Genomic DNA, 16,295 nt, shown 5'->3' on the forward strand with positions numbered 1-16,295 from the left:
TCAGAGAAGGGGGTTAACCATCAAATTGGTATTCAGAAGCTGACATCCCCATAGCTACCAATGCCATTGCTGTATCTCCAATCTCTAGAGATGAAAGCCAGAATAATACTATGATAACAGTCTCAGAGACCCCAAACCCCAAAGCTGATTCTCAGCTCAATGATGATTTTCAGACAGTTATTAGAAAGCAGAAACGCAAAAAGCCCTTCACAAGCCCTCCTGAAATAACAGAAATCCCTAACACAGTCTCAGCTATGGAATTGAAGAACAAACCCATCATCCTTTTCACCTTAACAGTAAAAGACCAAGTGTTTGCTACCAAAAATATCACTAACATTAGAATGAATATTTTCAAATCTTTAAGATGTAGTTTCTGTGTGAATGGTAATAGAGATGGCTCTCTTAGGTATGTTCCAAGACAGAAAGGATGCCTGCAAAGCTCTTAACCAACATAGAATTGGTAATATACCAGTTACCTCTGAATAGTGGACCCCACCTATAAAAAACACAGAAGATAGGGATGTATAATGTCTCAATTGAACTATTAGCTGAAGACCTGAAAGATGGTCTCATGAATAAGGGGGAAATGCTGGAGGTTCTTGAAATCCATAGGATGGGCAAGCCAAGCCATGAAGTCCATAGGAGTGTCCTTTTTATCTTACCAGTGAGTACCCGGTTTGACTCATTGTTCCTTTTTGGTCAACCTAAAGCCTATAAACCATACCTAGAAAAGCCTATTCAATGCTCAAAATGTTTTAAGCTTGGTCACACATCTAAGTATTGCTCTTTCTCTGATACAATCTCCCCCAATTGCTTTTGCAGTCACCCTGTTTCTAGTGAAATTAGATGTTCTACAGCTCCTAAATGCATCAACTGTGAAGGCAACCACCTGTCTACAAATTGTAACTTATGTCCTAAATATATCCAACAAGCCTAAGTTTTAAGGATAGCCAATCAAGAAAATGTTCCATTTCCTATAGCTGCAATGGAGCTTGCTAAGCTTTCCAAAGGACTATCATCTCCAAGAATTAATGAGGCTAAGAAATCAACCTCAAACCTTTTAACCAACCCTTGGCCATGCACTCCCAAAAATAACCAAAATCAGACTCAGTTATCTCCAATTGAGATATCTATCCCTCAGCAGGGTATTGACCCCCCTATTGTAATCAAAGCAAGCCCAGCCCTTCAAAATCCTAGATTTAGTCAGAAATCATGGGCTGAAAGAGTGACAGCCTCACCAAATATATCCACTCAAGTAAACACTGTACAAGATAGAGATGGTCCTTATATGTTAAAACTAATTAAATATGTGCCATCAGTGGATCAAATCAATCAATCATTTATTACCCACAACTAACAAAAAGTAGTACAAGTGGAGTACATAATAAAAAAAAAAAAAAAAAAAAACTCAACAAACACTAGCGATTAAATTAAACTACGAAAAGAACTGTAAAAGACCGTGTCAGGGCCAATTTTACAAAACGCATCTGGAAAAAGCTATTTGTGTAGGACACTGAGTTTTTGAGTTTCATTCGTAAGATAAAATGTTTTAACTACATGCCAATTTCTGGTCCAATGTGGCAGAGAAAGAAAAAATTTGTAAAATTTGAAATATGTAACTTTAATCTTTTTCAAATCCTTTTAGCTTAAGAACAGAATGAACACCCGAAAAAAAAGCACAGAATGATCAGAAAAAGTCGAGAATAAGCGCCCAAGAGCTCTTCTGTTATATTTTCCACGGTTTGCTACAATTTTTGAATAACTGAACTGAATTTTTCTTACTTAATCAGCAACAATCTGTTTACGAAAGAGAGCTAGAGAATTAGAAACAGTAATACCAAGCCACCGAAAGGAAGAGACAGAAAGTACAGACAATTCATTACATACCAGAGGAGTAGACGAAGACAAATTATAAGATAAGAATTCACACTTGTCAAGATTCAGGGATAGACCAATATTTAGGAAAGACTGAGAAACTAAGGAAACCATCGCAGAAAGAGCAGACTTAGTACGACTAATCAACAGAATGTCATCAGCATAGGTAACGTAAGAAACATCAGTAGAACCAGTAAAATAAGTGCCTTAGATCTTTTCCAGAACACTATAAATACAAATTTTAAACAGGGTTGGTGATGAAACACCTCCCTGCCTAACACCACGAAGCACTTTAATAGTTGTTTCTGGAAAAGATTTTAGGCGGAGGTAAGAATTAGAATACCAAAACCGCAAAAGGTAGATACCCGAAAAATTAGCACCAGAAGAAGCCAAAGAAAAGACAAACTGGTTATGAACAACATAATCAAAAGCCTTTGAAAAATCAAGGGTACAGAAATATACGCCTTTACCCTTAGAAGAATTAGAAAGTAGAATAGAAGAAAGGACACGATGAGCATGTTGGCACCCCACACCAGGTCTGAAACCAAGTTGATTTTCACCAAAGAAAGAAATATTTCGAGTCAAATTAGGTAAAAGAATATACTCGAAGACCTTGCTAATATTGCAAGAAACAGAAACTGGACGGTAAGAAGAGCAATCAGTTGGCGGTTTACCTCTTTTTAAAATTGAAGTCACGCTGCCACACAAAAAGCTTTCCGGGATGACAGAAGATGCCAAGCATATTTGAAACAAAAGCGCAAGATGTGACACAAGTTCAGCACATTGTGGAGTTAGATGCATTTTAGAGATACCATCAGCATCAATAGATTTCGACTTAAGATGATTCAAAGCTTTCAAAACTTCACAACGCGATATAGGCAAAACAAAGTGCTGATTTAGAAATCTAGGGACAATTTTAACAAACGCTTCACCAAACTTTCTATGAACAGAATAATTCAAAACGGAGAAAATCTTCGAATAATATGCATGCCAAGAACTTGGTGGAATATCAATACTACTTACATCAGAATCGTCTGTTTTACTTGAATTAATTACTTTCCTCCAATCTTTAGGCGAAGATGGAAAATCAAGCCCTCGGTATCGGACACTTTTTAGATACTTCTTGAATTCTAATTTAGTTTTCTGTTTAATAAGAAAAACATTACCGGACCTAGGCCGACCACATTCTGTAAAAATTTTTAGCCAAAATTTAGCTTTATTTTTACAGGCCTTAAGGTTAGGGTCAAGTGACCAAAGAGGCTTTTGAGTATTCTTTCGGATTCGCTTTACTGGGACAGAAATTTTTTCAGCTTCTTTCATAACAGAGAGGATAGAATGATAATATCGGTCTATTTCATATTTAGCATACATAAAATTCTGACTACACTGCAAAAGCTGATAAGGAACATAAATCGTACTTAGAAGTGAAGCCAAAGTTATAAGATAAACAGAAAAATTCACTTCATTCCAATCAGGCTTATAAAACCATTTAGAACGTACCCCACGACTCTTAGAAATACTCCCAGAACAAACAACAGACTTTGATAAACAAAAAGACAGCGAAAGGTGATCAAGATCATTCTGGGCAAAATGAACCGTAACTGGCGAGCAGACAAGAGCTGCAGAACAAATAACGTGATCAATGTCTGATTTACTACCTGAATGGTCACTATACGTATAATCATGGGACTTCCGAACAATTTTATAAGCCGGGAGAGAATCAAAAAGCTGACCATTCCTTACATTATCAGAAACCAGATCGGTATTAAAATCACCAGCAATAACAAAATGCAACTCGTTATCCGATATCTTTTGAATTAAAGTTTTAAGACCATTACAAGCACAAGAGAAATTCTGAAGTGAACGAATGGAATGATGATTGTATGGCAGATACACATTAATTTATACAACATTACCAAAACGCACCGCAAGAAAAGTGTCATCTGATTGGAAAAGTACAGGACTCGCACCAGAAATATTTTTCTTAAAAACACCTGCTAAGCCACCAGAATGGCGGCCACCCGTAATTTTAGCTGGAAGCACAAAACCGACGTGATCACTGCTTCGTCTCAGAAAATTTTCACTAAAGGCAGTCAGTAAATGTTCTTAGAGACAAACAACGTCGTAATTAACATACAGATCATCAATAAAAAAGTCCTTCTCTCTCGTTCCATTAATATTAAATGAGACTATACTTATGTCCGGATTCATTTCTGAGAAGAGACATTATCAGTGATCTTCTTAATCACAGGGCATTGTAGGCTGTAAGAAAGATGAGATCCTCGACAATTAGCCCATTTTAGAGAGTTCAAACAACGATCACTAATCGTAGATAAATGCGGTCCAGTATAGTGATTACGCGTGGGAGTGCTACAAGTACATATACTTTTCAAGTGCCCAGTTGACCCACACTTGAAGCACCACTTTCGCAATTGCTTGAACTCATAAACACGGAAGTTTTCATACCCATTCTTCACACCGTTTCGCAGAAATGATCCTTTAGTAATCGCGTCTGCAAATTCAAGCTTAACCGATTTGCTTGTTCCAAACCGACTAGACCCGATTATACCAAACTCGTTCCGTAGCATTTCAAGGTCAAAATCAGACGGGACTTCTCGAATAACAACAGTGTGTTTTTTAGATAAAACTTTCACACTAGAACCAGGTAGAGCTTCCTTTGCTGATTTACAAAAATCTTCAGCTGAAGATTTCTCAATATTCACCGTCCACCACTTTTTAGTCACTCGCACTTGGGACATCAGCTGATGTCCAGAAATTGAATCTATTATTGATTTTAGCTTTGGTGGGTCACCAAGATGAGGCGAAGGATTGGAGATTAAATTTATAGTATGTGCATAACACGCAGCAAGCAGGTTAATCACATGTATTTGAGGAAAGTTCAGATTGTACCAATCAATCTTGGCAGAAACAAGCGAAATCGCTTGCTCAAGGCTCGTAATTTTGGCTGTAACGTGTGTAAACGCTGTAGCAGAGAAAACAGAGACTTCTGTTGGCCTTTTGATGACAAAACAGGGGAGCTGTTCTCAATCGGCATCACATTTCTTCATGAAGTCCATAATATCTTGCAGGTGACTGTCAATTGTATTCGCGCCCCTTCTGACAGGGGGATCATTTTCATTTACAAAACTCCATAGCTTTGCTTTCTCTGACTTAACAGTTTCCAAATCTTTAAAAAAAGTCCACTCCTTTCCGTAAAATAACGGCTTCATCAACACCACTTAAATTTTTAAAAACAAAGTACAACAGCGGTGAATACAAAATCTCCAAAACACTCATCTCATTATAAATTCCCTTCAAAAATAATTTAAACCAACACACGCGAAGTACACGTGATGATCAGGCGAAGAGCGCTGAATAATAGTAAATTAAGTTCATTAAAGATAAACTTGCCACACAGGTTTGTTTATAATCCAGGAGAAAGCTATTTTTTCGTCTGCATTGGTATGATCCTTTGCAATAGGTTTGAATCCAAAACAGGTCTTTTCACCATGAACTCATCCAATCAAATCATCCAATCAAATTGGCTCAAAGCCCTAAAAGCTACTTAAACTAAAGATATTGCTAAATACTACTTTTCTAATTCTATATTTGATGAGATAGGAAAGGACTTATCTTCAATTCTCACCAAATATCAAGCATGTCACCTATCCAACTCAACCCATGACAATTAAGCTGTAGATCCTACAAAGGAATTGTGTCTCTCTTAACTCAAATAAACTTGGTGATCTCATCCAATATGCATATAACAATAAAATTGATATTATTTATCTACAAGAGACCAGTCTTCATAAGTTTAAGAAGATCAAAATGCATGGCTACAAGTGCAACTGGAAAGATAGATCTACTAATAGAGAGGGAGGAAGAGTTGCCATTTTTGCACATGATTTAATCCCTCATTCCCCTGAACCATTAAATCTTTACAGGAATGAAATTGACATTATTGGTATAATACTTAACCTGGCTAATGGTAATCATCTTGTCATTAAATCATTGTACAATCTGTGTGGAAACACAATGATATCTAAAAGGTTTTGGAATCTGAACTTTTAGGGAATAATTCTTTTGTTTTTGGTGATTTCAATGCACATAGCCCACTTTGGGAACAAATAACCTATAGTAACAAAGCAGGAAGAGGCACTGAGAATATTTTGTCCAATATTCCAGATACTTTGATCTTCCAAACCCATATAATGTCCCATTAATTTCCATTTAACTTCCAAAGCCAGTATAATATTTATCTAATACTTTCTCTACTATTGACTTGCTACTTGCTCCATCTTTATATTATGATCAAGTTAAGATGGTAAAGGTTCCCTCTCTGCAATCTGATCACTCTGCAATTCTAACATTAATTCAAAATATATGCTATTCTCCTGAACCCCACATAGCAACTTTAAACAACTCCAAAGTCAATTGGCCCCTGTTTGGGAAATATTGAAGGAAGCTGTTTTATGTCAAATAATTCTGATATTGATGTTATTGAGTCCAACATGAAATCCATCCTTTTACAGTCAGCTAAATCTTCCATACCCATGACTAAGCCGATTTTTTATAAGGGTTCCAAGAGACCCAAGAATTGGTGGAATGAGGAGTGTATGGTTGCAGTACAGGCAAAAAGGAAAGCTTGTAAAATGTTTCATAAGAATCCATCTCCATTCACAGCAATCTCCTGTAAGCAATCATGTCCTAAAGTAAAATTTGTATGTAGGAAAGCTAAACAGTCTATATGGTCCAATTTTAGTGCAGGTATTGTCTTCAGAACCCCAATTTCTAATATTCATCACTTTATTAACCAAGTCAATAGTGGTAAGCAGTCTAATGATGACCATAGATATGACATCCTGCAGGACAGATCTCCAATTTCCTCAGATAAGAAGAAAGCAATTTTTTTTTTGATATTTGTAAAAATGATTGATCTGATTCTCATTACTCTTGGCCTCCATTTTGTACCCTGACTCACACATCTTTACATAAAAGGTCCTTGGTAGAACCATTTTCCCTAGATGAATTTAATGCAGCATTTAAAGTTCCCAGATGCTTGGAAGATCGCCCAGTTATTTCCACCTTTAAAATCTTCTTACCCATCTAGTGACCCCAAATCTTACCAGCCTATTTATGTTTTATCAGCCTTCAGTAAAGCCCTTGTAAGGCTTATTCTATTAAGAATTGAATCGTTCGCTGAAATTAATAATCTTTTTCCAAGTGAACAGACATGCTTCAGAAAAGGACATTGATATGTGGATAACATCACTTGCCTTGAAATTGATGCTTCCAATTCTCTTAAAACCTGACAGGCCATAATTGTAGTCCTGTTTGACTGGCTAGATGCTTATGAAAATATAGCCCATGATAAATTGATATATCTTTTAATTAACCTGTACTTTCTGATCTTTTTCATAAGTTTCATGAAGTCCTTTCTAAGTTATAGAAGTTCTTATGTCTAAGTTAATGAGTATAGGGGAGAGACAAGTCCCATTACTAGAGGTCTTCCCCAAGGAGCAATTTTGAGTCCTCTTCTGTTCAATTTTTATATTTCAGAATTTCAATTAGCTCACTCATTGTTTTGCCTTTACGCAGATCATTTGATTATTTGGAAGTCTGGAAAGGATATTGTAGTTCTTCAAAGTCTTATTCAACAGGAATAACAGGATGTAAGATTAGTTCAGAGATTCTCTTCAGCTTTTGGCTTTCCAATTTCAATTAGTGAAACTAAAGCCCTTATATTTGGTATTTGTTCAAGAGATCCTCCCGATCCACTTCAAATTTTCTCTAGAGATATTCCAGATTACAACTCAGCAAGGGCAACAGCAGAAAATTTTCAGTGGGGGGGGGGCAAATGCCAAAATATCAGTGGGGGTTGGGTGACAGGGAAGGTACAAAAACAATTCAGGATTTTTTTTTTTCATAGGAATAAGTGTATTTTTAAATGCTTTTAGGAAAAAACTCTCAAATAGAAACAGCAATTAAACTGCATGCAAAATGAAACCAAATACAGTAAATTTTAAAAGAAAATCAAACTCAAACCATAACTACAGGAAGATTCATTGCTTCTGTAGATTATAACAGATGTAGACTTGTCTTTATGCAATTTCTATGCCTTAGAATAGTTTACAGAAGGAGTAGAGATACTCAGAAATCATCCTGCCTGCATAGATACCACTTTTGATTTTATAACGGCCATGTTAAATGTACCTCTTTCATAACAGGACAATTCTCCCTCCCTCAAACATATATCCTTTATATATTCAGACATTAAAAAAAAGAATAGCAAAAGAAAAACTAAATTTAAACTTACTATCCAGTTGTCAAATTAACCCTCTTTCTTTTTAGTGTCTTATTCAACTAAATAAAATGAACAGGTTAAAAAAAAAAATTGACATAATAGAATCTTATCAAATAGTTTGTGATAAAAAAAAACTGGAAGTAAAAATTGACTTGGAGCAATATTCACCAAAACTAAAACTGGAATTCTCATGACAATTGCTACACTGGCAGTATTGACTTTTTATGCTGCTTCTAAATATATAAAAAAAATTTCAGTTTATTGTTGTACACCCAAAACCAAAAATCTGAGAAAATTTGCCTGATTTTTAAAAAAAGGGGAAACACCCCCAAAAAAGCAAGCAATCTTATTTAAGTCCCTTTGTTAGATACATCATATCAGAGAACTCTACCATAGAAGTTTCAAGCTCCAATTTTCAAAATTTGGAATTTTGTATTTTTTTTCAGAAGAAACATTGTCAATGCATGTTTATTTGTTTTGTTTTTCACCGGGGTGATTGTATCAACCCAAAGGTCCAAGATAATTGGGAGGGAGCTCATTCAAACGTGAATTTAAAGCTTTTTCTTAAGTCACCATACAGATTGGGCCAGCGGAAAGTCTTGTTTTCTTGGTATTTTAGGGCACCAAACTACGACTTTACCCCGAAGAGGATAAATTTGTAATCAATTTGAAATCCTGAGAAGCTAATTGATTTAAGAGTATCAATAACTATAGTTTAGGCTTTCCAGTTGCAAAAGAAGTAATGCCACACGGTGGCAGTACTGAATTCAACCAAGTTGATTTGCTTTATTTGTAATGAAAATAGGCTATGTTTGGTGATCTCTAATTGTGTATCAGCTATAATGAGGAGGGAGGGCGACTCATTGTTTAGGTGGGGGTAGTTTAGGTTCCTAAAACCTACCCTACCCCCTTCTTACACCCTACTAAAGGATATTGTACTTCTTCAAAGCCTTATTCAACAGGAATAACAGGATATAAGATTATTTCTGAGATTCTCTTCACTTTTTGTTTTACAATTTCAATTAGTAAAACCAAAGCCCTTATATTTGCTAATTGCTCAAGAGATCCTCCCAGTCCTCTTTAAATTTTCTCTAGAGATATTCCAGATTACAACTCAGCGAGGGCAACAGCAGAAAATTTTCAGTGGGGGGGGGGCAAATGCCAAAATATCAGCGGGGGTTGGGTGACAGGGAAGGTACAAAAAAAATCAGGAATTTTTTTTTCATAGGAATAAGTTTATTTTTAAATACTTTTAGGAAAAAACTCTCAAATAAAATCAGCAATTAAACTGCATGCAAAATGAAACCAAATACAGTAAATTTTAAAAGAAAATCAAACTCAAACCATAACTACAGGAAGATTCATTGCTTCTGTAGATTTTAACAGATGTAGACTTGTCTTTATGCAATTTCTATGCCTTAGAATAGTTTACAGAAGGAGTAGAGATACTCAGAAATCATCCTGCCTGCATAGATACCACTATTGATTTTATAACAATCATGTAAAATTTACCTCTTTCAGAACAGGACAGTTCTCCCTCCCTCAAACATATATCCCTTATATATTCAGAACTAAAAACAATAGAATAGCGAAAGAAAAACTAAATTTAAACTTACTATCCAGTTTCCAAATTAACCCTCTTTCTTTTTAGTGTCTTATTCAACTAAATAAAATGAACAGGTTAAAAAAAAAAATTGACACAAGAGAATCTTATCAAATAGTTTGTGATAAAAAAAAACTGGAAGTAAAAATTGACTTGGACCAATATTCACCAAAACTAAAACTGGAATTCTCATGACAATTGCTACACTGGCAGTATTGGTTTTTTATGCTGCTTCTAAATATATAAAAAAAATTTCAGTTTATTGTTACACACCCAAAACCAAAAATCTGAGAAAATTTGCCTGATTTTTAAAAAAAGGTTAAACACCCCCAAAAAAGCAAGCAATCTTATTGAAATCCCTTTGTTAGATACATCATATCAGAGAACCCTACCATAGAGGTTTAAAGCTCCAATTTTCAAAATTTGGAATTTTTTTTTTTTTTTCAGAAGAAACATTGTCAATGCATATTTATTTGTTTTGTTTTTCACAGGGGTGATTGTATCAAACCAAAGGTCCAAGATAATTGGGAGAGAGCTCATTCAAATGTGAATTTAAAGCTCTTTCTTAAGTGGCAATGCAGATTGGGCCAGCGGAAAGTCTTGTTTTCTTGGTATCTTTGGGCACCAAACTACGACTTTATCCCGAAGAGGATAAATTTGCAATCAATTTAAAATTCTGAGAAGCTAATTGATTTAAAAGTATCAATAACTCTATTTTAGGCTTTCCAATTGCAAAAGAAGTAATGCCACATGGTGGCAGTATTGGATTCAACCAAGTTGATTTGCTTTATTTGTAATGAAAATAGGCTATGTTTGGTGATCTCTAATTGTGTATCAGCTATAATGAGGAGGGGGGGCGAGTCATTGTTTAGGTGGGGGGAGGGTAGATTCTTAAAAACGTACATTTTAATGGACAAACTGCTTCCTCTTCATGAGGCTTCAGGTAAATTTTGAAAGAGGTAGGGGGGGAGTAGGAATTAATTAAATTGTTTCTCTATTCAGCTAATATGTTACATTCCCATACATACCAGCACAGAGATGAGAACTGCAAGGCAGGTTATAATCAGTCCCACCAGGAAGTTTTTTCGGGATGGTAAATACTGCTAGGAACTTAGTTTTCAGCAATTTTAAATGGTGCTATTTTCTTTTTCTATTTATACAAAGTACTCCTAAAGTACCTTACTTTAGTTGACAAACCTTTTCTATTTGTTTAATTATATTTCATGAAAGTGTAAAGTTTTATAAATACAATACTTTTGGTAACGCAGAAAAAATGATCAATATTTCAATGATCTTTGTTTGGATTTTGAGTGGTAGTCAAACAGCTTGGGGTATCAAACTGTAAGTAAGGAGCGAACCAGTTCAATAGTAACCAAAACTCTAAAAAACGGAATTTTGATACCAATAGGTATATCAAAGGAATTGACTTATTAAGTTTCATTAAGTTTAGTTTTACCCATCAATAACTACGTGCCTGAGAAAATTTGTCTGATTTTTGAAAAAAAGGGAGAAAGACCCCCTCAAAGTCATAGAATTTTTATGAAAATCCCACCATCGGATTCAGCGTGTGAGTTGAGAGAGGGCGGATTCTAACGGACATGAAAAGTTCTAGTACCCTTTTTAAGTGACCAAAAAAACTGGAGGGCTAAGCCCCCTCCCATGCCACTTTTTTCCCAAAACTGTCTGATGAAAATATTGAGATAGCTTTTTTCTTCAGCGTAGTTTAAAGGCCTGATAACCATGTCTTTAGAGATAAAATGACCCCCTACAGCCCTTGGGAAAGGTTTTTAAGTTATGAAATGTACATATTTTTTTATTTGTTATTGGGAAATATTTATACAGTTTTTGAGTGGGGAGAGGGGTAGTCACCGAAGCCGCGCCACGCTGGCATGACGGCGGTGAATGTGTGATTTAGTATCGGCGGCGGCGCGCCGCCGATTTCTGACCGGCGGCGCGCCACGGAGCGCCAATTTTTCTAATTAAAAATAATAATAAAAATTCCACATCACCAAGCACGTTCTACCTCAACTTGATTTTAATAAGGATTTTTAAATGGTTGGCTAAAAACATACAAGAACAATATGACAAAATAGGAATTTGTTGGGCCGTGCGGCAAGTTTTTATGTTCACCGTCAATAAGACCAAGTAGAATTATCCTTTTTACCCGGTAGACCCAGGGAAACCTATATTGTGTTTATGTTTAGCATCGCATCCTTTCCCATAAAATCCCGTGTTTAGTCATTTACTTCTTGTTAATGATTTAGGCTAATGTGTGTATAACTTTCAAGGTTTGAAGTTGAAACACCTTCTGTTCATCAAATACATACAAAAAGGAAGTAAAAAAAATAAATAACAACAGCAAAAACAAACACTGTATGCAAGTCAGATACCATGGCTTAAATTCAAAAGGTTAATTTAGAGATGACAGTCTGAACAAGTTTATTGTTGTCATGGATAAAAGTGAGTTTGTTCACTCTACTTGGAGCCAGCATTGATCTTTTTGCAGTCACTATCAGTCCTGTCGTGCTAAAAAGCCGTTCAGCTGGTGCTCTCGTGGCCGGTACAGCCAAAACTTGACGAGCGTAAACTGCCACCCACGGGATCTGATGTTTGTATTTTTTCCAGAAGGTTAACGTCTGGTTTTCATTTTCAAATAAATTCATCCGGTTGGCTTCAGCAGCCAACGAGAAATAAAGATCAACCTGACGCCGGATCGTCAAGTTGATCTCTTCCTGTTCTGCAAGTGAACTAACATCCTGATCGTTCATCTGTTGCAGTAAATCTTTTTTAATTGACATTTTCTCAGTGCCATCAGATGAAAAGAGTCTTTTCACAATTGGTTCTGATGGTGCCTCATTATCGCTTGGAATTTCCACATCACTCAAGTTTTCATTTTCTGTCTCTTGTGCATTAGCAGTGCTAGAACCAGCAGCACCCACATTTTTCCCATCACCAATCTCTTCAACAAAGTCTTTAAGCTCATTTACTATCACACTTTTTTTTTATCATGCCGAGGAGTAAATCTCGTCGGTTCTGAGACGATTCAAGGAGATGATCATCAATTTCCTTTAGTCTAAAGGTCTCAAATTTCAATAGCGCTGCTGACACAATCAAATCGTCTCGAGGGAAACGCTGATCAAACTTGGCCCTCAAGTTTTGCTTGAGCTCTACTATTGGGGATATTTCATCGCCCTTTTCTTCCATCTGTGCCTTTAATATTCCTCTACATAACAAAGCAACGTTCAGTATCCGAAAAGTCTCAAATTTAGGTGCTTGAACTGTTGTTAGAAAAGCAGACAGAAGCTTGCAAAGGGGTCATTAGCTCGAGATCATCTTCGTCCAAAACTAAGTCAGGTCTGCCAATTTGACAAAGGAGAGTCGATACAACAAGTTTATGGTTTATGGTTTCCAACATTGTATAAGTGGCGTTCCACCGCGTGGGAAGATCTCTTTTGAGCATCCTGTAATTGTCATTTCTTCCACTGCAGGGTATTTTCTCGGCCCCATGAACAATGGGCAGCTCTGAATCTGCATCTAAAACCTGATCAAGCTCGCTCAGTTCTTCGATTGCAAAAAAGGCTTCGGATTTCTGTTTTTCGAATTCGCGGCTTAAATCAGAGCCTCTGTAAGTCAAGGCTTTGACAATAAGTCGAGCCTTTTTCACCAAAGAACAAACTTTTGCAACTTTTGACACTCCATCAACTGTAATCAGATTGTGAAGCCCATGTGCAACACAATCTATTGACTTCACATCCAGAAATGTACAGGCTCTTACTATGTTTGCACCTCTATCACGCACAACGGTTATTTCCATTCCTCCAATGTCAAAAAGCTTAATACAGGCAAGACATTCTTTTCTAATGTTTTCAGCTGTATTTTGCTCATCACCAAAGAAGTTGGTTGAAAGAGTCATATTCTTCATCTAAAAATTTGAAATGATGTTCATGAGTATGTGACACTGATAGTTAAGATGACAGTGATTATCCGTCCAGATATCCATAGCCATAGCTCCACTTCTAAACTCTGCCCTGTTGCCAATGATCTTTTTCACTGTTGTGAACGTTGCATCATATATTTCCTTCAAGCAGGAAATGGCAATGTTTCTTTCACTTGTCAAGTCTTCTGCACCTACACAAAACCATATCATACTTTGCACAAAACTGTGAAAAACCTCTTCCATTTACAATATTGAAGGGAAGGTTATCCTGTGCACACAGCAAAGCAAGATCTCTGCCAAGAACATACTTTGCATCTGAATCCATACTAGCATTGAACCTTGGGATCCCATATAATTCTCCAAATAGGCTTCTTCTTTGTGTCAGTGAGTCTTTTTTCATCTCAAGCTTGAAGGCTCGTTTTGTCTCTTCCTCTCCTTCGTGGTTCACCTTGAGATGTGTGATCAAGTTTCCCGTGCTTACTTTCCTCTTGTATTTTGCCAAACCTCGGTAAATGTCTTTGAACAGGGCATCCTTCTCTGCCTTTTGTAAAAACAACTTGCAATAAAAATAGTCTTTATGCTTCTCCTTAGTAATCTCGTTTTTCTTCAGAAGTAGGCCACCAAAGAAGTTCCACACTACTGACTTTTTGGATTTGTCCAGGGAAATTGAAAAGAGTAATGCAGGCTCACTGGCAAACTGTTTTAGTGACTGGGTCTCCATTTTTCACCTAGAAAAGATGCATAACATGGAAACAATATCTTGACGAGGAGTTACCCAATTGATATCTTAGTGTAAAATGAGTGCCCGGTGATGGCCAGTGCTGCGGCGGGGTTTACAGCTGGTGATACATAAAAATCTCTGATGTAGCAATTTTTTAATGAAATTTTGCTGGCGCCAATGAGTGTCAGTTGGTGTCAGAGAGTAGGAAACGCCTGGTCTCCTAATTTGCATTTGACTAAAGTGTAAGAACAATAAATCTTTTTTTTAGCTATTGGTGTTGGTGAAAGACTCGAATTTTCTAAATATTTAATTATTCAATAAAATTTTTTATCAGTTAATCAGTCCTCTAAATGGTCGTACCCAGAAATTTTGTTTGAGGGGAGGGGGTGACTAAAAAAACTTCCTTTCGTGAGTTTTCTCTAAAGACTTAGAGTAAGAATATTAGGAGATTTTTCAAAAAGGCCTAAAAATTAGAGAAAAATATAGGGGGGGTTTGAACCTGCTAACTCACCCGCCCCCTACATATGTATAGGATCTATAGGATCCATAGTCTATAGGAGTTAAAGTGCGTTCAGACACGCTTCTATATGGAATTAATTTTTAAAAAACAACTTTTTCTGAGCGAAGTAAAGAGCGAAGTTGAAACTTCAAACGGACAAAAATTATAACTTCACAGACTATTCTCAATGGCTAGTTCTCAACTGATTTCTTATGTCATAGAAAAGAGCAACTTATATGAAATGAAAATATACGCAAAAATGTATTATCTCTGGATGTTCACTTTTAGAGGCTCATGATTGAGTAGATGTACAGTTTTTTCGAAGTGCATATTTACAAGTTTATCTGTTATTTTTAACAAAGCTGTTAATTTTTTTTTACCCCAAAACATGCAAGTAAATAATTAACAATGCCTCATATAGACAAATGACCCTTTTTCTGTTGAAACCACAGTAAAAAAAAACTTTTTAAATTTATTGATTATTGTATTCTTTTCTGCACTTTTTCTAGAAAAAAATTCCACTTTACCATTATTTTCCAAATTTTATTTAATATGGGACGAAATCGAGAAAGACGATCATCTAAAAAATTCAGTTGGAAAATTTTTATTCAAGGCAAAAAGTATTATTTATGTTCATGCTACAGGCTAAAAAAGATATTTCAGTTATTAGTATCAAGAAAAACATAAGAACAGAAAAAAAGTCAATCAAGGTTGGTCAGCTTTGACCACCACTTTCTGGGGCTCCAGACCAAGTAACAATGTAAACAGCACCAATACTCTTAAGTTCCATTAGAAACACCTTCACAAATGCTATAACAAGAATGGAGCCCTTTTCATCTAGGATAAAAACATTTTGGCCATAAAATCCAGTCAAACAAGCTATATTAACAATCAGAAATAACCTAAATTATATGAAAGCTCTCAAAAACTCAATTTTTTGACAATTTTTAGAAACCTGAGGAACGCTTAGTTCAACATCCTATATAAGCGAAAATATTCAAATTAAAAAAAAAAAAAATAGGAAAGGGTTATACAAATACATTTAAATAAAATTTATCTCACGAAGGGGCTGCAGCACAGCCCCTACTGATAGCTGAAACACTTACTGATATACTAAGAATTATACATACAAGATGATCATACAAAAGCCATGTCAATTTCCATTTGAATATAGGTCTAAATTATTTCTACTATGAGGATGAGCCCTTTTTGCAGTGTAATATCAAGGTGAACTTAAAGGTATGTGCCTAACATAGTAGATATCCCAGCAAATTCTGACACTTTTAAAAAGGAAACAGCTTCAGTTGGGAATCTTTGAAGAACTTAAAAATTGGAAACTGCATTCAGTAGTCTCTT

The 16,295-nt window shown here is 35.9% G+C and overlaps 2 protein-coding genes across 2 annotated transcripts in view; one reads left to right on the forward strand and one right to left on the reverse strand.

The window, feature by feature from the left end:
* LOC148952145 (uncharacterized) overlaps positions 1-16,295 on the reverse strand; it is a 104,329-nt gene that overhangs the window by 53,403 nt on the left and 34,631 nt on the right. The window lies entirely within an intron of this gene.
* LOC148952147 (transcription factor IIIA-like) overlaps positions 1-16,295 on the forward strand; it is a 97,115-nt gene that overhangs the window by 5,169 nt on the left and 75,651 nt on the right. The gene's annotated exons all lie outside the window — the stretch shown is intronic.

This window comes from Artemia sp. Qi Xiang Cuo, chromosome 5 (assembly GCF_049724085.1).
Source record: "Artemia sp. Qi Xiang Cuo chromosome 5, ASM4972408v1, whole genome shotgun sequence".
Taxonomy (NCBI): domain Eukaryota; kingdom Metazoa; phylum Arthropoda; class Branchiopoda; order Anostraca; family Artemiidae; genus Artemia; species Artemia sp. Qi Xiang Cuo.